The following is a 22,914-nucleotide window of genomic DNA, read 5'->3' as shown; positions in this document are numbered from 1 at the left end:
AGTATTGCTGTGAGCTGTGGTGTAGTTTGCTGATGCGGCTCGGATCCTGTGTTGCTGTGGCTGTGGTGCAGGCAGACGGCTACAGCTCCAATTCGACCCCTGGCCTGGGAACCTCCATATTCTGTGACTGTGGCCCTAAATAGCAAAGTAAATCAATTAATCAATAATTTCCTTGGTATAGAATGGTATACAGTATCTGTCATTTCCAAAGGGTATGTTCCAGGAACACAGGCCACTGACCTGTAAAGGGAGAGGGGCCTGCTATAGATTTTGAGTCATGTGTTAAGTCACAGGAGGCTGCATGCCTAGGATATATAATATGGACGTGGCTATTTAGTGGTCCAAGTTATTTTTTTATCATTTTACACTCAAACGTCAAGAAAAATACTCCTGAAAAAGTATTTTATTATTAAGGCCGCGTCTGTGGCATAGGGGTCAAATCAGAGCTACAGCTGCCGGCCTACACCACAACCACAGCCATGGGGGATCTGAGCCACGTCTGCGACCACAGCTCATGGCAACGCCAGATCCTTAACCCACTGAGTGAGGCCAGGGATCAGATCTGCTTCCTCACGGATGCTAGTCAGGGTCATTCCCACTGAGCCACAGCAGGAGCTCCAGCCTTTTTATTATTTCAGATATTTGAGAAAGTCATTTTGGGGAAGTAAGCTATCGTGCATTAAATGGTTTTTCAGAGGGCTCTTAATTTCAGTGTTTAGGTTGATGGGTCTACTGTTCATATTACTGCTTTTGTCCTCTTTCATCTGATTCATTTTCACTTTATAGTAAGAAACTTGGAAACTAAGCTGTATTTTGGACAGATAGTTCCAGAGTTGTTTTCCATTCTTTCTCGTCATCTGGTTTGGGTGAAAACTAATGTTATTTTCTTGCGACTAAAGGATAACTTTCTAAAAGCTGATATTTTTTATATCGAGGCTCCAGCAGCTATAACAGATTCTCCAGACCAGGGGACCTAAACAACAGACCTTTATTTCTCATGGCCCTGGAGGCTGGAAGCTCAAGATTAAGGGAACATCTGATTCAGTTCCTGGTGGGAGCCGCTTCCTGGCTTGAAAATGCTGCCTCCTTGCTGTGTCCTCGTGAGCTGGAGGGAGGGCCCTGACCTCTTCTTCTAAGGACCTGTATCCCTCAGGAGGCCCACTCTTGTGACCTCATCGAGACTTAGAATCACCTCCCAAAGGCCTTACCTCAATGCCAGTTTTCAATGAATAAATTTTGGGTGCGGAGACAAACATTGTTATAACAGGAGCTGTAGAGCCTCGCTCCACAAACCTTCCTAGAAAGGGCCTGTGCTTTGGCTTAATGCAGCTGGCATGCCACTGTTCCGAAGTGATTTTGTTTTCTGGAGTGAAAACCCCTCTGGGGTCAGGCCCGCAGGCCCGCCCGCCCTCCGCTCTGGCTCTTCCTGCAGCAGAAGTCCCCAGAGCTCTCCGGATGACTTCCTGCCTCCCAGGACACTTGGAGGGCCTGATTTTTCCATTCCCTCCCTGCCACCCTCCAGAAGATGCACTGCGATAGAAATGTGCAGGGCTGTAGAAGTCTGGGGACTCCAGCAGGTGGGCTGTCCCGTGGGAGGCAGTGCCAGGCTCTGGCGGCGGGGAGGGGGCCCGGGGGTGGGGGTTGTGATTGCCCCTCTGGCAGTTACTTTGCAGCCTCTTCCCACCGCAGCCTCTCTGGGCGTCTTGGGGATGCTCGACCGTCTTGGCCCTAAAGACTGCAGGTTTTAACTTTCTCAAGTCCTGGCTCAGACACTCTGCTTTCTTTCTTAGACCCCAGGGAGAAGCTTCCAGCCGTGGCATGAATAGAGCCGTGTCTCCCCCACCTGCTACAGTCAGTGGGGGTGACGCCTGGAAAAAGAAACCGCATCCTGCTTTCCTGAGAGTGTGGGCAGCATCCTGCTCTTCATTTAGATCCGATGCTCCGGTCTTAGGAGTCTCCAGAGGGGCTGGTCTCCCCACGCTGGGCCAGCCCTGAGTTTGGACTCTCCCCCCCCCCCCCCCCCCGGCGACCCTGCAGGACACAGGCAGGAAGCCACACAGCTGTGAGCCGCAGCACTTTGCTTCCTGAGCTCTTCTTTCTGGAATTGGCTTCTCCAAGCCTCCCACAGTTACAGGGAGGGTGCCTTGAGGCAGTCCCTCCCCACCTGTCCCTGCACTCAGTCTCTGGTCCCCATAGAGGCAGCTGGACTGTTATCCTGAGCCAGCTCCCATCCAGGCATTTCCCTCACCAGGGATGCTGGCATTCCTGTCTCCCCCCACACTGGGTCCACCCTGTCCTGGAGTTTCCCCACCCAGGGAATGTCTAGGCCTGTCCTGCCTCACCCCGCCCCCCGGATGGCAGCCCCTGTCACCTGTGCTCTGCTCATGACCACCTGTGTTGGACATGTACCCTGCAGGGCGGGTGACTCCACGTTCAGTGGAAAGACCCCTGTGTTGACTGTGATCTGTGTACACAGGTGTGCGATCCGTGCACACACCTGTGATCGTGCCTATGGTTCCCCCACCCCTGGCCTGTAATAGCAATTATTTCTCATAGTCCTAGGGGCTGGGCATTGGAGATCCAGGTGCCAGACAGACAGTCGGTAAGGGCCTCTCCCGGTGTCCTTCTGGCAGGGGCAGGGAGCTCTGCGGGGTCTCTTTATAAGGCACCATCTAGACCTGAACGCCTCCTATGGCCCACCTCCACCACCATCACCCTGGGGGTCAGGATTTCAGCATATGAATTGGGGGCTGAGTGGGGGGGGGCACTTTCAGACCACAGCAGCCTCCCCTCGCACCTGACAACTCATCACTGAATGCTGGGGCTTCTTAGCCTGTGGTATCTTCTCCTTGAAAGATTTCAAGCCTCCCCTGGTCTGTCCAGCAAATGCTTGAGACCGACTCTGTGCCCAGCTTGCATCCAGTGGCCTCCCAGAGAATGGGCAGTGGGTGGATTCCTTTGAGTCATCCGACAAATCATTTGTTTAACTGGCTTAGTTTGTTTTTTTTAAAAAAAGAGGCTCCAATACAAATGATACAATCATTAAGACCAGAGACCTGAAATGAAAGGCACGTCTAGGAAACCTGACCTGAAGGAGGTCTTAGGGAAGGTGCCCTCCCCCCCAGACCCCGGCCCCTTCCCCCTCAGCCTCTGCCCTGTGTCTGACCAAGGCTCAGCGCTTTCTCTTTGAATGGAAATAGAGTTGACCTTATTGACTTTATCCACTGGCTGGAAGCTAGTGCCCCCCCCCCCCCCCGGGAGAGTATAGGGGGCGTTGGTGCTGGATCCTTGCTGCTGTATCTGGCCCTCTTCATTTGTCTATGAGGGCAGGGGTCCAAGGCTGTGCCCAGAGGACTCACAGAATTTGGGAGGGAGGTGGGCCTGAATGTGTGGGCCTCATCCCAGAAACCTGTGTCCACAAGCGATCCAGTTTTAACTCCTGTTTATTTAGCAACTTGGATGGCATCTCTGAGACTCCAGTGGAGTCACACACAATACAGTATCAATAGCGCAACTTTTCTTGGGAGAGTGTGTGTTTGATGAAACCATGGTTACAAAGTTTCAGATGCTGTATAATTGAAAAAAATACTTCCTAAAACTGGGAGTTTCCTTCTGGGCTCACCGGTTAATGATCCCGACTAGGATCCATGAGGATTTGGGTTCGATCCCTGACTTGGCTCAGTGGGTTAATGATCTGGCATTGCCGTGAGCTGTGGTGTAGGTTGTAGACATGGCTCAGAACTGGCGTGGCTGTGGCTGTAGCATAGGCTGGCAGCTGCAGCTCTGATTCAACCCCTAGCCTGGGAACTCCCATACGCCGTGGGTGTGGGGTGCGGCCCTAAAAGCAAAAAAAAAAAAGAAAGAAAAAAATACTTCCTAAAACTGGTAACAGATTTGATCGTTTAGAGGTTAAGTAATGTCTGGGAGTTCCTGCTATGGCACAGTGGGTTAAGAACCTGACTGCAGCCGTTTGGGTTGCTACAGAGATGTGGGTTCAACTCCCAGCCTGGCGCATTGGGCTAAGGATCTGGCATTGCCACAGCTGTGGCTTGGATCTGGTCTCTGGCCTGGGAACATTTATATGCTGCAGGTGTTGCCATAAATTTTTTTTTTTTAAAAAAAAGGAAGAAAGAAATTAAATAATGTCCCATTGTCTGAATACCCTGTGATTTGATTTTAACATAAATGTGTTTGATAAGAAAAGTGACCTTCGTGGTGGGGGTCACGTGCCATGTCCTGAACTAAGTAGTTTGTGTAGTGTCTGGTGTAGAGGTGGGTATTTGATGAGAACTTGCTGGCGTTTTTGTGGATTTACAACTCCTGACAGATAGTCTTGTAGTATAGAGACAAGTGACCCCGGCAAGCATGTCACTTGGCTCCAGTGGTCAGCAGCTGAGGCCTGGTCTTGTCCCATCTTTGCCCCCACTCACCCCACCAGCCTGGGCTCCCACTAGATTATTGCAGAGTGGATTTCAGGTATCTGTCATTTCTTGATATTATGTTTAACCAGAATGTCATTTTTCTGTTCTTTTTCTTTTTGGTCTCTTTAGGGCCACACCCGCGGCATATGGAGGTTCCCAGGCTAGGCGTCCAGTCGGAGCTGTAGCCGCTGGCCTACACCACAGCCACAGCAATGCCAGATCCGAACCATGTCTGTGACCTACATGGCAATGCTGGATCCTTAACCCGCTGAGCGAGGCCAGGGACTGAACCTGCATCTACATGAATGTTAGTCGGGTTCGCTAACCGCTGAGCCACAAGGGGAACTCCCAGAATATCATTTTTCAATTTAACTTCACATTGGTTTGTTTGAAATGAATTCTGTTTCCTCCCACTTGTTTATTTTTCTCAGTTGTCATCATAGCCCCGTTGTCTGTTCTTCATTGTCTTTTAAACATAATTTATGAGTTTATGGCTGAATTTACATAGCTTCTGCCTGGAGACAGAGGAGCTGTCTCCCCCTTACCTTTCAAGCAAAGAATAATCAGCTCATTAGACCCTGCTGAGATGCGCTTTTTCCTTCTTGACCTCAGTGCCAGGCTGTGTGTTAACTGGAACACCCACCTTCCACTGAACCCGTGTCAAGGGCTATCCTCCTTCACATGGATTCTTTCAGAGAGAAAGTTTTCTTCTTTGTGCTCTAGTCACACTCATGACCCCCTCATGCCTCGTGTGAAGGAGAGAGAACAGCTGTGGTCGAAGTTCCCTTTTGGTTTTGTGGTTACAACCCCCCCCCCCAACTCCCCAACAGGAGGCGTAATTGCTGACCCTGCGTAGCTTAGGGTGTTGGTGACTCCCACCCAGCAGGGAGGTGGAAGGAACTGCCCCCTTGGTCTCTTGGGTTGGCCTCCTGTGGCATTGCATAGGGAGTGTCGCTGAGCATAGGCCCCTCTGGGGACAAGTAGGGGGTGGAGGAGGCCACGTGCAGCCCTCGGCAGTCCCCAGGGAGTCCCTGGGGTCTGTGCCCCGTCTGCATCTCCAGCAGCTCTCACTTCCCTTTCCTGACCTGGGGAGGGGGCGGGGGAGACCTCTGACTTGTGTCCCAGTGTTGCCAGTCCCACCCCCTTGATTTTCTCTATCTCTCCATTCCTGCCTGTCCCCTCATTTCCACAAATATTCCAGATGTCTCATTTCAGCATCCTCTGGAAGCAGCCAAAGCAGCAGGACCCTGTGTCACTGGGCGTCTGACAGGTGGGCCCTCTGGCTGGTGTAGGGCCACCCAGCCGTGGTGGGGGCTGCTTCCTGCACCCTCCCACCCCCACCCCCAGAAGGCTGCTGCATCAGGAGTGACCTAGTTGTCCCCTGGCCCAGAAGGGAGCCTTTGATGTTTGGAACATAACTTTTCTCCTACGTTTGGTCACGGAGCAGCTGCCTCGGGCTGGTGGCCTCCTTCAGGGCCGCACAGCTGGTTCTGGCCCAGCCGTCCTGCAGGACTCTGTGGGCTCTGCTGGGCTTCTTTGCAGTCAGACCTCAGGTGACGTTGGCGGTTGCGGGGGGCGGGGTGGGGGGGGACAGGACAGACACAGCCCCTGGTTCCCTTCTGTTTCAGAGGCTCCACTGCGACCTTTCTGGTGGCCTCTGCCTCACTTGGGCCATGGAGTTCTTCCTCAGGGCCTTTTAGGACGTGGGGACCTCCCAAGGGTTGTGGACAGGCCGGATCTGGTACAGGGAACAAGTACCAAGTGGGTGAAGACCTGCAGCAGCCAGCGGGGATGACGGGTCACGGGAGGATCGGAACTATGCTGTCCTTGAGCAACCAACCCCGCCTGTACCACCAGCTGCCCCTGAGCAGCAGGCTGGCTGTGGGCCTGCTCAGTCTGCGGTCCCAGCCAGAGCCACCCCATCACGGCGGCTGACAGAAGCAGGGGTGGGGTGGGGGCAGCCTGCCTGTCTCTTCTCTTCCTCCTGCCTTTTGATGCCCCACCAGGACCGCGCTCCAGGAGAAACTCACCAGAATCCCACAGGCCAGAGCCTGGGAAATGTGGCTGGCTGGTTTCCTGTCCTGGTGGCACAGAGGGCATGGACAATGGCTGTGTCCTCATACCTGTGGGCCACACCTGGCGTGAGAATGCTGGAGAAGTGGGCAGAGGGAGTGATCCCAGGCACCTGGCCCTCTGGTCAGCAGAGATGGATGCTTGATGCTCAGGATGTCCTGCCTTCAGCCTGTCCCTGCCGGCTGGGGTGCAGACCAAAGCAGGGTCGCACGGCCCGCCTCAGCTCACAGAGGTGCCAGCATACTATGCCACTGTGGTTGGGCTTGGACGACACCGTGAGCATGCTTCTCACCAGGGTGCTGAGTGTAAGACCAGGACAGCACATGCTGGGTGGGGGGACAGCCCCTTTCTTTGAAGCCACTGAGCAGACTGTCCACCAGTGACAAGCAGGAAACAGCGAACATGTCTAGAGGCTCCTATGCCCCCAGGCTGTCCCTGAACAGGAGGAGGTGGCCTGATGGCCGACGAGGGTCAAGCGAGGGCAGAGGGCTGGCCTTGTCCATAACCTCTGCTGATCTGACGGTGGGAGGCCAGACTCTGTGTGGCTCCTAGCTTCCTGTCGCCACCTGTGCCTCTTCTCTGTCCTCAGTGAGCTCAGGGAGGTGACACATGCCCTCTCCAGCTCACTGAGCAAGAGAGGAAGTTGTCACAATGGCAGGTGTCTTGTGCAGGGGTCATGGCATTGGGCTGCCCTGTCCCCCTCCCGGCACATGATGGGATGTGGCCCCTGCCAGTGGTGGGGGGTGGGGATCTGGCACTGGCTCTGCTCTGAAGCCCACCTCCGGGCAGGACAGTCAACCTGTTGTGAAGGGTGAGGTTCCGAAAGACAGCTTCCCTCATTGTCACCTGGTGCAGAGCGTGGGGAGGTGGGCTGCCCAGAGCGTGGGGAGGTGAGGTGCCCAGGGTAAGGGTAGCATGGACTTGGGTAGTCTCCCGGTGGGGTGGGCACACGGGATTGCCCCGCTGGAGTCCCCGTGCCCTGCTCCTGAATGGGAGGAAAGGATGCCCTTGTCACCAAGCTGGTGGTGCACAATAGTTGGGATAATGGTTATTTTCAAAAGAGCTTATGAATCTGCTCCACGTGCATTGTCTCCTAAATGCAGGAATCTGGTTTTAAAAGACAAATTGAGAAATGACTGAGAATAACTGTATTAGGAATGGCTAGTGTTTATCAGAATCACTCCCGAAGATACAAAAAAGGGCCAGCATTCAGGACTTTTAATCTTTTTTGCGTTAATTTAAGGGGATACTTTCGGTCAGTCACCATCTAATCATTGTATCGTCGTTTGTCTATCAGGCTCGGCTGTTTCCCCCTACACCCTTCCAGGTGGGAGGGGGCACCATTGCGGCTAAACTTGGTTTCCTGGGACAGGGTCTGGCCCCAGAGTCCAGACACCCTGGAGGACCCTGTGGAGGACTGGGGAAGCTCAGTGCTGTGACCCACTTCTTGGGGGAGGGGGAGGGGGAGGAAGGAACTCTGGTTTTGTTCCACTAATCAGCTTTTGCATTGGGTCTCTCGGTGAGTCCATGGTATAACATGCACATGCACCCAGGCAGAAGGTTTGTTTGGGGAGCTCATAAATCTGATGGAGTTAGTTTTCATAGCTGTAAAACAGAGGAAAAAAAGCACTGGGGTAGCACCACCCACGGGAACCGGGTGTCATCAGACTGCCTGCTGCCTCCTCATGTGACATCATGCCTGTACCCACGTGCTTATGCCAGAGAATTCTCTGGACTTAGGTTTGCTGTTCTTTGATTATTTAAATTAGTCCTGCTCTGATTTTCGTCAACTCCTCCTCCTTTTGTTTATTTACTTTGGCCTTTTCCTTACAGTGTGACATGATTTTAACCAGGCATATTTTGGATGCACTAGGAACAAGATGTACTTTTTTAATAGAAAAGAATTTCTGGGTGCATGATTAATCAAGAGTAATGAGTTTTATTGTAGAATATTTAAAAGGTTTTAAAAGTGAAGTTTTCAAGGGTTTTCATCGTGGCTCAGTGGAAATGAATCCAACTAGTATCCATGAGGATATGGGTTTGATCCCTGGCCTCGCTCAGTGGGTTAAAGGATTTGGCGTTCCCGTGAGCTGTGGTGTAGGTCACATATGCGGCTTGGATCCCTTGTGGCTGTGGTGAAGGCCGGCAGCGGTAGCTACCGTTTGACCCCTAGCCTGGGAACTTCCATATGCCACACCTGCAGCCCAAAACAGCAAACAAAAAAAGCAAACAAACCAAAAAAAGGTGAACTTTTCAGTGTTCAAACCTTTGCTTCTCAGCCTCTGGGATGAGTTGGGGCTAATGGTCAGAAATACGTAGATATCCATCCCCATGTTTTCATACCTTGGTTTCCTATGTGTGATTTTATCTAAAGGACACACACCCACTCTTATTATTATAAGGGTTAAAATTCTCATATCCACCCACATGTCCTGCTTCTTCCTCACGTCCTACAACCTGTCCAGGTGGGCTGGCTTAAGATGTGCCTGTTTCTGTCTATACCAACTCACCATCGAGAATGCACAGCGGTACTGAGCAGCCTCAGGGCAGAGGTGGCATGTAGTCCCTGGAGCCTGGAGAACCTGGCCCCTCCTCTCTTGTTGCCCACCAGGGCCTTTGCCTCTCACTGGCTGTAGTCCCCATGTCTTCCTGCTCCACACTTTTCTTTCTCATCACCCTCTTCCTTGGGGTTGACTTTCTAAGGCACACATCTCACTGTTTCAGTTCTTTCCTAAGGTGCCTCTGGGTCCCCAGGTGTGATGAAGTCTGGGCTCCTTCCACCTCTGCCTCCCGGTCCCCTGCGTGGCACTGGTGCTGGTGGTACTGGTACCAAAGTGTGGCCCTGTACTCTGGGGGCAGGCTGCCATCGTGCTGGGGATCTGGTCCCCTGCCTGAAACCTGGCCCTCCACCTGGCACCCGCTGACTTGGGGCTCTTTGTGCCTCAGTTTTCTCAGCTGCAAAGGGAGGGGCAGGAGTGGTACTTATTTCCTAGGAGAGTCGTGAGGGTTATAGAGAGCAGTGTCTGCAAGTTTAGCCCTGCTGTCAGTGTGGTCCGTGGCCCATGGTGACTGTCCTCTCACTGCAGCACACCAGTCTGTGTAGCTGTGTGCCTCTCCGGCTGTGGGCTGAGCTCCTGAGTGTCAGGACTCTGCCAGCAGAGCTGGGCTCCCTGGGTTTGCTGAGTGAATTGGTGAATGTACAGGTTATCATTCCTTCCTGCAAGTTTGCTTCTTAGCAGAGACACGGGGAATCGAGGGGCCACACCTGCAGCAGCTAGTTTCTTTGCTGTCAACAGGAGTATGTCCGAGTGACCTGAAGACCTGAGTCTGCTGGGTTCCTTAAGCCGAGGGAGGGTTTCCAGTGAGACAGAAACCTGGTTTCTGGGCTGATATCTGCCCCCTTTCTTCCTGTTCTTGGCGGGGGAGGGGGGAACCTCGACTCAACTGTTGTAGAGGGCGTGGGTTGTGAGGGTGGGACAGGCTGCTTCTGGGTGGGTGGGGGGCTCACTAGGGGTCTCTCTTCCCCTCCCCCATCACTGGTCTTTTACAGATTTAATTTTTTAAATATTGGAGTCTAGTTGGTGTACAGTGTCAGGCTAGTTTCAGTGGGCAGTGCAGTGCTTCAGTTTCCACCGCCGGGTCTGAGTCGGGCAGGAGGAGTGCCTCCCCGATCTGGCCTTCGGCAGGTGGGTGGAAGGGCCTAAGAGATAGGGATGGGCTCCCCTTCCGACCAGCTCAGCAGACCCAGCCCGGGGCGCCCCCTGCTTCTCCCTCAGCCCCCAGGGTCCCTGGCTCCATGCCCCCAACTCAGCTGATGGGTGGGATGATGGCCTTTTGAGGATGGGGAAGAAAAGCACTCTTCTTTTTTAAAAATTATGGTTGATTTACAGTGTTGTGTCAACTTCTGCTGTACAGCAAAGTGATCAAAAGTCATACATGCATATACACATTCTCTTTCTTATATTATCTTCTATCATGTTCTATCCCACGAGACTGGATAGACCTCAGTGCTTATCCATTCTAAATGTCACAGTTTGCATGTACCAACCCCAAACTCCCCATCCATCCCATTCCCTCCCTTCTCCCCCCCGGCAACCACAGGTCTGTTCTCTGTGTCTGAGGGCACTCTTTGCTTAACCGTTGAGTCAGTGTAAATCCTACACAAAATCTCACTCGGATATGCTGGCTGCAAATAGTGTCACATGTTTCTGTCGTCCTGCTCCTGACTTCTGCTCATCAGTTGTGTCTGGTTTCAGTACTTTTCTTCTTGCTTTCTTAGAATTGTTTCATTTTCACAGCCAGTTTCCTACGATGTCAACTGGTAAAACCTGACTGTTTCTTAGAGCGCTGGGATCCTGTTGGCTGAAGTGGTTTGGTAGGAGCTGCCCCAAGAGCAGAAGCACCATGGGGGGCTTGTGGGCGGTGGGGGGTGGGGTGGCCTGAAGTGATGCGTCTGTTCAGCACTGAAGGCAGTACAGCATGTGTCCCCAGAACTGATTTCAGATCATCTGGACCAACACATCGATGTTCCTAATTGCGAGGCTGTTTTTGGTGGGCTCAGGGGAAGTGATTACTGACCACTGCACCCCGATATCAGGTAGGGTGAGAGCTGCACCTTTTTTTCAGGTCATAACAAGCCCCCTTGCAGCTGACCCATCAGGTGGAGGCAACCTCAGCGAGAAGAAGCTGCCTTCCTAGAAGCTGTGACAAGTAAAGGTGACAGGAGGGTGGGGCTGGAAACCCTTGGGACCTGAGACCTGCTGTGCAGGTCTGGGAGGCAGGGCCAGCCTGGGTCTCAGCAGCTGCTGGATTTGCAGCAGAGATGGCCGCTGGGCTGTCTTTAAAATATGTAGTGATTTAGTAAGGAAAAGTATCGGCGCAGAGAATGTTTTGAGTGCTCTTTAGGAGAGTCCAGGGCCCTCCGTAAATGCCCAGATCTTAGCTGGTCTCCAGCCCCTCCTCCCCTGGGGAGCCTGAGCTGTGGTCCCAGGAGCTCTGGGACAAGCTGTGATCCTGACAGAGGCTGCCCTGGCTCCTTTTTGTGTGCTGCTTTGTTGTGAAGGAGCAAGAAGGAGGATGGCTCCTGGTCAGCGTCTGCTCCAGGTAGACTGTGCTCAGAAATGCCTCGGTCACGTTGGGGATTACCCGCCTGAGGACTGTGATAGGTCCTTTCCAAACTAGGACCCTGGGTTTGTGCTTTACAGGAGTGTCTTAATGCAATGAGCAGGCAGGTACGGCCCTTTCTAGCTACTGAGGAGGAGGGTGGAGGGCAGGCAGTGGTCCTGGGCCATCCATCTCCCCACCCACTTCTCTTTCCCACAGGAGGATGCAGCCGGCTTGGGTGGCAGGACGCAACCTCCCTGGAATGCTGTCAGCTGATGACAGTTTAGGACCAATTAGGGTGCAAGGAATTTGCCTCAACCCCTAATCACTTCTCTCTCTCTCTTTTTAAAAGCACATGGAAGCATATGGAAGTTCCCAGGCTAGGGGTTGAACCAGAGCTACAGCTGCCCGCCTACACCACAGCCATAGCCACAGGGATTCAAGCCGCGTCTGCAACCTATACCATAGCTCATGGCAACGCCGGATCCTTAACCCACTGAGCAAGGCCAGGGATCAAACCCTTGTCCTCACGGATATTAGTTGGGTTTGTTACTGATGAGCCATGACGGGAACCTCCCCCCCCCCCCAGTCACTTCTGCAGAGCACTTGGTGATTTGTGAAGTGTCACGTGCTTTGGGTTCGCTGTATGTGTAAGATTATGCGGGTTAGTCATTGTTGATGCCGATGTTACTGTTGTTTTGTCTGTGTTGCTACTTGGATTTTGATATGTATCCACTGGAGGTGATTTTCTATTGACTCTCCCCTATTAGAGCTTTTAGTTTATGTTAGTGATTGTGGTATTTCTTTTGGTATTTCTTCAGTATGGATTCCAAAAGAGCCCTGTTTTGTCTGGTGGCTGTTGTGATATGTTTCTTTCTCCAGAGATGGAAGAGCACTTGTCTGATCACAGGTGGTTTTGGTTTCTTGGATCCAGCTCTGAAAGAGAATCCTTTGGGTTCTGTGTATGGCTTTACAGCCCAAAGCTCCCATGTTATTAAAGCTGAAAAGGAGATCATTTGGTTCTTTATCCAGTTTTGCTCCTTGGTGCCACTTAGTTGGTGCTGGACTGTGGTGGTGTTGGCCGTTGAGGCTGGAGTCTTTTGGAAGGATGGCCACGGTCTGGCCTGGGAGGGCACCTGCCCCAGTTCCCAGTTAACTAACTGTATCAGTTTTCTTTGGCTACGGTCACAAAATGCCACAACCTGAGTGTCTTAAGACAGCAGAGATCTATTGTTTCAGGGTTCTGGAGACTGGAAGTCGGAGGTTAAGGTGCTGCCAGGCCCAGGCTTCATCCTTCTGTAGTAACCTGTGGGGAGTCAGCCCCAGCCCCTTCCAGCTGTGGTTCCTGGGTCATGGGCTCCTTGGCTGGCAGCCATGCAGCCCATCCCAGCCTCCCAGCATCATTACAGCTGGCTCCTGGGTGCCTTCTCATTAGGGAACCCATCATGTCTGGACAGTCTTTCCCCCCCCACCCGCCGTGCTCTAGTTGTGGTGGCTGCAGTTGGGAGGGGAAGAAAGAACATGAACCCACACTTTCTCAGTGGCTTCCTCAGTGACTCTGGCTCGGCTGTTGGGTGCCAGCCTGTCCCTGGAATGGGCTGGTGCAGCTGCTGGGTCACAGGTGAGTTAGAGACGTCAACGCCCTGAGCACGCAGATGGAGTGGCATCTGCGGGGGACCAGCTGCATCCCTGTTAGTAGAGAACACAGCAATTTACAGGCTTGTTGCAGAGTTCCCTTAGATATATCCCTTTTCTGGAAATTAAAATGTCACAGTAGTACAGAACAGCTGACATGGGTCCTAGAGCTGTGGAAAGCAGGCCCTGCCACTCCCTCCCCTAGGTCCCCGTTGGGCGCTGTGGGGACGCCAAGGGACATGTGTGTTCACAGGTTCTTTGGGGGCAGCATCAACCCCAAGGACTGGCTGCTCACCTCTCGGGCCCTCCCGGTGCTCAGCCCGGGCTCCAGGCAGTGTATGCGGGTTCCAGGTTTGCCTGGGCTCAGCCCGTTTGGGTTCCCTGGGAGGCATCAGGGCAGAGTGGTGGCTCCTCTCCACCCCTTCAGTTCTGGAGACGGCGCTCGGAAAAAGCACCAGGTGTGTCTGTTTCTCACCTGGACCCTCCTATCACAGTGGCAGTGATGGCTGGTGCAGCACTGCCGGCTGGCTGCGCTCATGTGGATTTCCGCCAGCACCCCGGCAGGCAGTGGACGCACACGTGTCAGCTGGTCTTGATGTTCTTGGCGGCTTGGGCTCCACTGCTGTGTTTTTGCTCAACAAGGTTGACACTAGGCATGAGAGAAAAGAGCCCATCAGCCAAAGATACATTGAAAGAAGAACCTAATATGGAGGTTCCCAGGCTAGGGGTCGAATCGGAGCTGTAGCTGCCAGTCTACACCACAGCAATGCGGGATCCGAGCTGCGTCTGCGACCTATACCACAGCTCATGGCAACTCCGGATCCTTAGCCCACAGACCGAGGCCAGGGATTGAACTCCCATCCTCATGGGTACTAGACGGATTTGTTTCTGCTACACCACAATGGGAACTCCCAACGTTTTAAAAAGACTTATATTCTAGCCTGGAAGATAGGATGGAGGCATGGTTAATGTGGCTCAGTCTGGGAACTTCCGAGTGCCACAGGTGCAGCCCTAAAATAAAGACAAAAAAAAATCAACAACAGCCTTTTCAGGCCAGTAGGTGTTGGTGCTGCTTTCATTGAATTGAAGGGACTTGTTAAATCCAAGAAACACTGGCTTTTCTACTGTGTAACCAGAAACTGTGCCAGGAATGGAAAGGAAGGATTCGTCCTTCTTCCTGCATCCTCTCTGGGGGCGAGGGGGCGGGGGTTGAGGGTACACAGTGTAAAGAGGTTTTCTGGTTTTTACGGTGTTACGTGAACCTCAGTGCACTATCCTCATTCCCGTAATAAGGATAATAATCGCTCCCATTTCAGTTGAGCACATCCATGGGTCAGCCCGTTGTGAATACTTTCTGCAAAAGATTTGAGCTTAACCTGGTGGAAATTTTTTGGTGGCGCCATCAAAATCGTGAATGAATGAAGGGCGTGGAAGGCTTGGCCTCAGGAGGGAGCACATGCTCCCCGCCCCGGGCCTGGCATCCGGCCGCCGATCGGGCCCCAGGAGGCAGCAGGTGAGGGATGCCAGGCTGCTGGTCTTCTGTACATCTTCCGTGTCAGTGCCCTGACCATTCCTCTGGGTGAGTTAGTAGCTCTTCCTGTCATGCTGGCTGCGTTGTTGGTGGGTGAGGTCAGGAGAGTATGGGTGTCGCTGGACAGCCAGAGCCGGGGGTGGCCGTGGTGTCTGGGGGTGGGGGTGGGAGGACCGTCTCCCCCTCCCAGCAAGGAGCCTGTTGGACAGTTCCTTCCCCTGGGCGTCCCGAGAAAGTCGTCACTGTGTCGTCATGGCGAGGGACCTAGCATGTTATTCCACTTAGAAAGGTAAAAGTGACTCAGTCCAAAGGGGTCAGTGGGAAACCACACGCTGGTAATTCTCATAACCTGCGTGGACCCACATGGGTTTTCCTGCCGGTGGCGTAATGAGAAAGGTCGGATTTAAAACAGCCCTGGTATGTTGAGCCGCCTGAGCCCATCTGACCCAGCTGGTCCTGGTTCCAGGGTCCCCAGCCTGCAGCACCCCAAGTCTAGGCACCCTGCCTGGTGCTGTGATGTGTACCTTTGTGCTATGTTCAAAAGAAGCCTGGAGAGCCGGGTCATATGCATTGTCACCCTCAGTAAGAGGTCGAGGTGAAACGCTCCATTCCCGAAGGACTCCATCCGGGAGGAGGGGCACATGACTTAGCCCAGACTGTCCCGTCCCTGTGCTTAGTGCCTCTTCCCTCTTTTCTCTTGGCATGTTTTCATCTGTGGGTGCCTGTCCATGCTGCCCAGCTGTCAAGTGTCTGCCTTACTGGCCTCATGCTTGAGTCCCTTCTGCCGTTCATTTCTTTGGTTCATTAATCCATTCATCCAGCCTTTTATTGCCCATCCCTTCTGTCGAGGGCACCCTGATGGGGTGGTGGGCACAGTAAATGGCTCACAGCCTCGGCACCCAATGTGGGGAAGGAGGCGGAGATGGCTCTCGTACCAGACACTGCAGACTCGCCCCGAGTCTGCATAACAGCCACCGTCATGGCTACCTGAGTGCTTAGCACCCCGCACCCCCGTCCCAGGGAGCAGGGGATGGGTTGGTCCGGGAAGGCCTGTTTGGGGGGACTTGGTCTCCCCGTCCTGCGGTTTGCCTTCAACTCCCACTGCGGTGCTGTGCCCAGCCCTTTCTGGACGCAAGCCGCTCGGGGCCGTGAAAGTCAGCTCAGCCCTTCTGCGAAGCACCTGGCCCATGCCAGCTCCTGATGGGCTCAGCGAGTGCCGTTCGTCCAGATTGACTTCTCCTTAACACAGAGAGATGTTCTGAAACTACTGTTGCTTGTCCTCCTCTCTTGTCCAGTAATAAAGTCATATATATTTTCACATGTATGTATGTATATACAGTTGGTCTGTCTACGAAATTTATATACGTCCTGTAAGGCTCTTCTCTTGGCCAATGCAGAACCCAGTAGCCTTCCTCCTTTCTATTTTTTGCCTGCCTGCCTTCCTTCCTTCCTCCCTCCCTTTCTTTCCACACCCGTGGCATATGGAAGTTCCCAAGCTGGGGGCGAAATCAGAGCTGTAGCTGCCAGCCTACACCACAGCCACAGCAACACTGGATCAAACCGTATCGGTGACCTACACCACAGGTTGTGGCAGTGTCAGATCCTAAACCCACTGAACGAGGCCAGGGATTGAACGTGCATCCTCATTGTGACAATGTCAGGTCCTTAACCCACTGAGCCACAACAGGAACTCCTATTTTTGTTTCCCCTCACTGTTCATTATCTATAAAATGCATACTTCCTCCCCACCCCCACCCCAGTTTCTTTCTTTCCTATGCTTCATTCTAAAACAGCCTAAATCTGTCATAAACCATTGTCATTCAGTTCTCTGGGCAAAAGTCATCTGTATTAATTCTGTGTGTTTTTGACAGAGGAAGACAGAGCCTTGGATCTCCTGTTTACTGGTTTGCAGTAAATGTCTTCTAGTTGCATTTCTTCTTTTCAGAGTTGTAAATGGATGTAGACAAATTCCTGTTTAAAATCTGCGGTGACTCTGATCTATTTAACACACATTCTCTGCCCGTCTCCCCTCCCCCACACCTCCATCTCCCATGCGTGGGCCAGTCCAGGGCCAGAACCTGTCCCCCCCCCCCCCCACCTTCCTCAGAGACCTTTCCAGGGGCTGGTGACCAGGCCAAGGGTGCCCTTGAACTCAGATGTTTAATAAGTTTTTTCAATGAGAAAAAATTAACCTATTGCTTTTGATGCAAATAAGAGAGTTCTTTCCCATTGAAGAACTGTTTCCCTGAGTCTTTTTTTGTGTGTGTGTGTGCTTTTCAGGGCCACACTTGTGACATATGGAGGTTCTCTGGCTAGGGGTCCAATTAGAGCTACAGCTGCCAGCCTGCACCACAGCCACAGCAATGCAGGATCTGGCCGCATCTGCGACCTACACCACAGCTCATGGCAACACTGGATCCTTAAGCCACTGAGCGAGGCCAGGGATCAAACCCGCGTCTTCATGGATTCTAGTTGGGTTCATTACCGCCGAGCCATGACGGGAACTTCTCCTGAGTTTTTCTGATGAAGGTGATTGTCTTGCTAGATACCATCCTAAAATGGCCACTAGAAATATCTGAGGAACCCCAGTAAAGCTTTCTTGTCCACCGTGACCTCTTGTGAGCATCCTGTAGTTCCTGGCTCTCAATTTGAGCTTGGTCCACATTAACCAGAGGGCTTTGTAAGACACAGACTGCTACCCCCCCCCGCCCCCCACTTTCTGCCTCTGGAGTCTGGTCTGGGCCCCCATAATTTGCATTTCTAAGAAGCTCCCAGGTGCTGCTGGGTGGGCAGGGCACAGGGGAGCCACCAGGCAGCCAAGCATAGGCTGGGCACGGGTAACTCGTTAGCTGACTTTGGCTTCGCCTTCGCCCCCACCCCCGCTTGAACGAGGAGTGTGTGCATCCGAGTCTGATGTCCTAGAACCGCTGAGGATAATCTCCAATGCACGGAAACAAAACCGGCCCATTGTTAAACATCGCAGTGTGTATTGCTTTTGCCGGGGGAAACATTTCTCCTGTTTGTGTGATGGGGGGAGTTGAGGGTTGATTCCTGAGCTAAGAAGAGGGGACCCTGTTTCTCCTTCATCAGGGCCTTTAGATGGGCCCGCAGGCTTATATCTAAGTAATGAAGAAGCAGTGCTTGTGTTGGAATTTGTTGGTCTGATGACAGTTATAGACTCGCTTGTCTCACTTCCTGCAGCTTGGTACTCACCTCCTATTTTTAGTGGTTCTCGCACTGCTGACTCAAAGCGGTAACCGACGCTGGTCACCCTGCCTCTGTCCTCTAGGCTAGCCGTGGCCCGGCTCTTAAGGCAGGAGAAGCTCTGTGCCTGGGCGCTGTAAGGCGGCCTACTGGCAAGGTGCATTCCTGGGCAGGGGGCCTGGAGCCCTGCCTCCTTCACCAGCCACTTCTTGCTACCCCGCCCCCTGAGGAGCCTGGCTGGAGCCCTCATTTCTGGGCTCCTGTGCAGGTGTGCCAGGTGAGGCTGCATGGAGTGTCTCCCTGCTGATGGGGTAGCTCACTGTTGTCCCCCCACCCCCCAGCCTGCCCTCCCTCAGGCTCAGGCACAGCTGGGGATGAAGTGGGGCCAGGTGGAGCTTGTCACAGTGGGCTCGGCCTCTTTCTTTAGGACTACTGACCAAGTGGCCCTCCTGTCACCTGCTGGTGTGCACAGTGGCTATGTGGGTGGAGGAATTCCCATTGCAGTGTAGTGGGTTAAGAAACCTGATACCATCTCCTTGAGGATGTGGGTTTGATCTCTGGCCTCACGCACTGGGTTAAGGATCCGGCATTGCCACAAGCTGCAGCGTAGGCCGAAGACGTGGCTCAGATCCCATGTGGCTGTGGCTGTGGTGTAGCCTGGCAGCTGTAGCTCTGATTCGACCCCTCGTTTGGGAACCTCCATATGCTGCAGGTGTGGCCCTAAAAAGCAAAAGGAAAAACAAGCAAGATGTGGGTGGAGCATTTGGCCCTTTAGCTTTGGCCTCTGAGTTGTGTCCGAGGAGGGGTCTGGCTGCACCCTGTGGCCTGCGAGAGACCTCTTGCCCTCCAGGGGTCAGGAGGAATGAGCCAGAACCCACCTGTCCTCCTTTTTACGTGAACACCCAGTCACAAGCCCCTAGGCCAATTCTTTTGTCCTTGGAACTTGACAGGAGCTGTGGAAATACCCTGGACCATTGTGGCCAGAAGGGCGCCCGTTCAAGGTGAGCCGCCCGGAAACCAAGCGTGGGGCCTGGGGCTCCCCTGCCCCGCACCTGCCTTTGCTCCTGCGTTAAAAGCAGGGCGGAAAGCAGAGCTTGAGTCCTTCCATTTAGAAACTCAGTTCTAGTCATTCGTAAGAGGACATCGTTTTCATCTGCAGGAGCCCTGGGGACGTGGTATACCTCACAGCCACACCTATAAGGGTTTGATCATTTTTCCTCTGTCCCGGTAACCTCCTGCGCTCTCATCTCTTCTCCCCAGAAGTGAGCTGTGCAGAATTCAGGATGACTGTCCTGTCGTTTGGGGCGGCGGGGGCTGGAGGGTGTTGGGGTGTGGGTGCTGAGAAATCACAGCGTAGGACACACGCTTTCTTCTTCCCTATCCTCACCCACCAGCCTCTCCAGCAGTCGTGTCCCCGCTCAGTGTTCCTGGGCCACCCTTGCCCTTTGGTCATGTGTTTACAGATGTGGTTTGTTGTCATGTGTTCCTTTGTTTTAGATGGTAAACTTCTCTAAAACTTGGAACGTTTCTCACTGGCTTGCTTGGTACTAGAATTGATCAGTGACCTCTGTCAGGATCGGCTCAATGCAGATTTTAGTTTTCATGATTCTGTCATTCAGAGAAATTGGTGCCGCACACTCTTTCTGCAGCCTGTCAGCCCAGAGGAGCCCATGGCCTCTGATGGGTGTGAAAATGACGCAGCCGCTGTTAGTCACTGTGTTTTTACAGGACGCTGAATGTTTTAGTATCTGTTATACATTCAGCCTTTGAGTAAATTCTCCAGACTTCCGAATGGGCTGATTTCATCTTGGGGGTCAGGGCAGGGGGTGTTCAAACTGCCAAAGCAAAAGGAAGAGCCTTTAATGGCTTAGCATTTGATTGTCAACAGCAACCTTACGAGTGTGTCTATGGAGACTCCTCTACCCCCTCAGGCCTTGGTACCTGGAGAGACAGGAGGTTCCTGTCTGGCTCTGTGCTCTGATGTTGCTTCGCAGGCCTTCTTGGATAAAAGGGGATTTGTAGCCTGGAAGTTTCTAAGACCCCTTCAAGCTGGTGTATTTTCTGCTGTTCTTGACTGTGTCTAATTGTAAGATGGGATTTCTTCGTTAGCAGGATAATCATATTCAACATCGTTTTTAAAGGTAGAATCAGGAATCAGCATGAATCAGCTTCAGGAGTTATCCATTAATGGCCAATCTTGTTTCATCTAAACTGCTGCACTTTCCAATGACTTATTTTTAAAGCCAACCCCAGATACCACTTCAACTGAAAAAATTAAATATTCTAGTACCAAAGTTTCCTTAATATTACCAAATATGCAGCCAGTGTTCACTTTTCCCAGTTTTGTCAAACAGTTTAGACTTGGCTTGTTCAAACCAAGGTCCAGGTATGGTCCAGACACTGCGATTGAATCATTGATTTCTCCACCCTCTCATTTTTTTTCCCATCATGGATTGATTTGTCAGAGAAATTGGGTCTTTTAACCCAATTTGGGTTTCCCACCCCTGTGGTTTGTTAATTGAGCATGCGTCTGTGTCCCTGTGTGTCCTGTACACTGCTGGCCAGGTTGCCAGCCGATTCTGGTGTGACTTGCTGGCAAAACAATTCCATGGGTATGTGTGTGCGCATGTGTGTATATGTGAGTGTATGTGTGAGTGCGTGTGTGTGTGTGTGTGCGCGCGCGCGTGCCTGAGCACTTCCGCTGGGGACCCAGGAGAAGGCCAGCCTGGGGTTGGCAGCCAGTCTGTGACTCACCAGGGCTGTGAGATGCTGCCAGCTGACCCCTGTCTGCTCTTACAGGTGTTACCAGCCCTGGGCGGGGGAGCACTCAGCTGTGTCCCAGGCCCCATTATGTGGGAACATCGGCCCTTTATTTAGCACTTTCATAATAGACAGTGTTGGTCCCCAGCATCCTCCTAAGCCACCATGAGGTTTTCATTTGCTTTTAGAGAACTCAGGAGCTCACGATTTCAGGTGTTCCTCCAGTGTCCTTGTCCTTTGCAGCTGGCATCCTTGCTGCTCCTGGGACGCCAGACTGTGGCCAGGGCCAGCTGCCTGAGGCTGGGGACGGGGAGCTCTAGGGCTTCAGCCCCCTTCAGCCAGTGTCCACCCCAGGTCAGGGTCCCTGCAGTAGGAAGTGGAATTTGGGGGACCACAGTTTGAGGGTCAGATGCTCAGTGCTCCTGGGTTGGCCATTGCGTCTCAGCCTCTTCTGAGAGCAAAGGTGGTTTGTTTCAATCTTTTTTTTTTTTTTTTTTTTTTTTAAAGACTAAATCTATAGTAAATTCACACTGCTGGTTTTTTTTGAAGTGTCTGATTTAGCGATTTTTATTAAATGTACAGAGTTGTGAAATCACTCCCACAATCCAGTTTTAAAACATTTCCATCACCCCCAAGAGATCTCTGATACCCACTGTCTCTATGGATTGCAAGAAATATATCTCGAGTTCTTGATTTGGAAGAGGTTTACATTTCCTAATGATCACCTGTTGAGACCCTCTCACGAATAATTGAAGATACACATTTGGAAAAGTAAACATTGTTAAATAAATGGCACTGAGAATCCCCTTCTCCCTAACGAACTGATTGCCTCTCCTTCCTATCACAGCCTAAAAGGTATCATTTTGAGGTAAAAATCTAAATACCTAGATGTCTTTTAAACTTCGTCTTGTTGATTCAGCTGGATTTTCTTCTGAAAGTGAAAACAGGAAGGAATTGGGATGAACAGAGGATATGATGACATCCTAAGAGCATTCAGACAAGTCAGTTCATGTGTGGACATTAAAATCACACTGCTGTTTCTAATTCAAAATTACACGATGTTTTACTTCTTCGATTTTATAGTCGTGTCTTTTAGGCTGAACATTTTCATCCCAAGGAACGTGAATGTAATTACTTCCTTGCTTGATTATCCTACTTTATTTATGCACAACCCATATAAATGTTTAGAATGACTCTACCAATATTTTCACTAACACTGTAAAGACAGAAAACGGCTAAAGATGGTTTTGTCCTTAGGCTGGATCCCGCTAGGAGAATACAGTCAAAGGACTGTGTTTTCAAAGTCTATCCAAATAATTCCTCTCTCTATATATGCCGCCACCTCAGTGGTAGTTTGGTTAATTTATTTCCATTCTGCCTTTGACGTTTAGGATGTAAAAAACATTAATGTGTGTTTATAATTATGTTAACCATTAACGTGGTTGCACAGCCAAAAGAAGTGTGCTCTGAGAGGTCTGCTGTGTATTTTTCTTCGCTCTTTACCCCGTCCATCACTATTTCAAAAATGATTTTTTTAAATTATAGTTGATTTATTGTGTTGTATCAATTTCTGCTGCACAGCAAAGCAACCCAGTCATATATATATACACACACATATTCCTTTTCTTATATTATTTTCCATTACGTCTAGCCCAAGAGAAGGGGTTATTTTTTTCTTTTGTCTTTTTAAAAATTTTTAAAGTATAGTTGATTTACAGTGTTCTATCAGTTCCTCTGCACAGCAAAATGACCTTGTCATTCATCTCTATACATTCTTTTTTTTTTTTTTTTTTTTGGTCTTTTTGCTGTCTTAGGGGCCGCGCTTGCGGCATATGGACGGTCCCAGGCTAGAGGTTGAATCAGAGCTGTAGCTGCTGGCCTACGCCACAGCCACGCCAGATCAAAGCCGCATCTTCGGCCTACACCACAGTTCAAGGCAACACCAGATCCTTAACCCACTGAGCGAGGCCAGGAATCGAACCTGCAACCTCATGGTTCCTAGTTGGATTCCTTTCTGCTGTGCTACAATGGGAACTCCTATACATTCTTTTTCTCATATTATCTTCTATCATGTGTGTCACAAGTGATTGGATGGAATTCCCTGTGCTGTACAGCAGGACCTCATTGTTCATTCATTCTAAATGTCATAGTTTGCACCTATTAACCCCATCCCATTCCCTCTGCCTC

The 22,914-nt window shown here is 51.6% G+C and overlaps 1 protein-coding gene across 5 annotated transcripts in view; it reads left to right on the top strand.

The window, feature by feature from the left end:
* NCK2 (NCK adaptor protein 2) overlaps positions 1–22,914 on the top strand; it is a 134,895-nt gene that overhangs the window by 26,546 nt on the left and 85,435 nt on the right. Inside the window, exon 2 of one of the 5 annotated variants that reach the window (XM_085015362.1) lies at positions 11,121–11,210. The exons of the other annotated variants lie outside the window; for them this stretch is intronic. The gene's annotated coding sequence lies outside the window, so the exon portion shown is untranslated. The remainder of the gene's footprint in view (positions 1–11,120; positions 11,211–22,914) is intronic. 5 annotated transcript variants of the gene reach the window in all.

Source organism: Sus scrofa, chromosome 3, assembly GCF_054392235.1.
Source record: "Sus scrofa isolate SSC_HxYL_T2T_F1_AM1 chromosome 3, Sscrofa_HxYL_maternal_Yorkshire_Landrace_v2.0, whole genome shotgun sequence".
Lineage (NCBI taxonomy): Eukaryota > Metazoa > Chordata > Mammalia > Artiodactyla > Suidae > Sus > Sus scrofa.
Note: the sequence above shows the minus strand (reverse complement) of the source record. Positions and strands in the feature narration are given on the sequence as shown.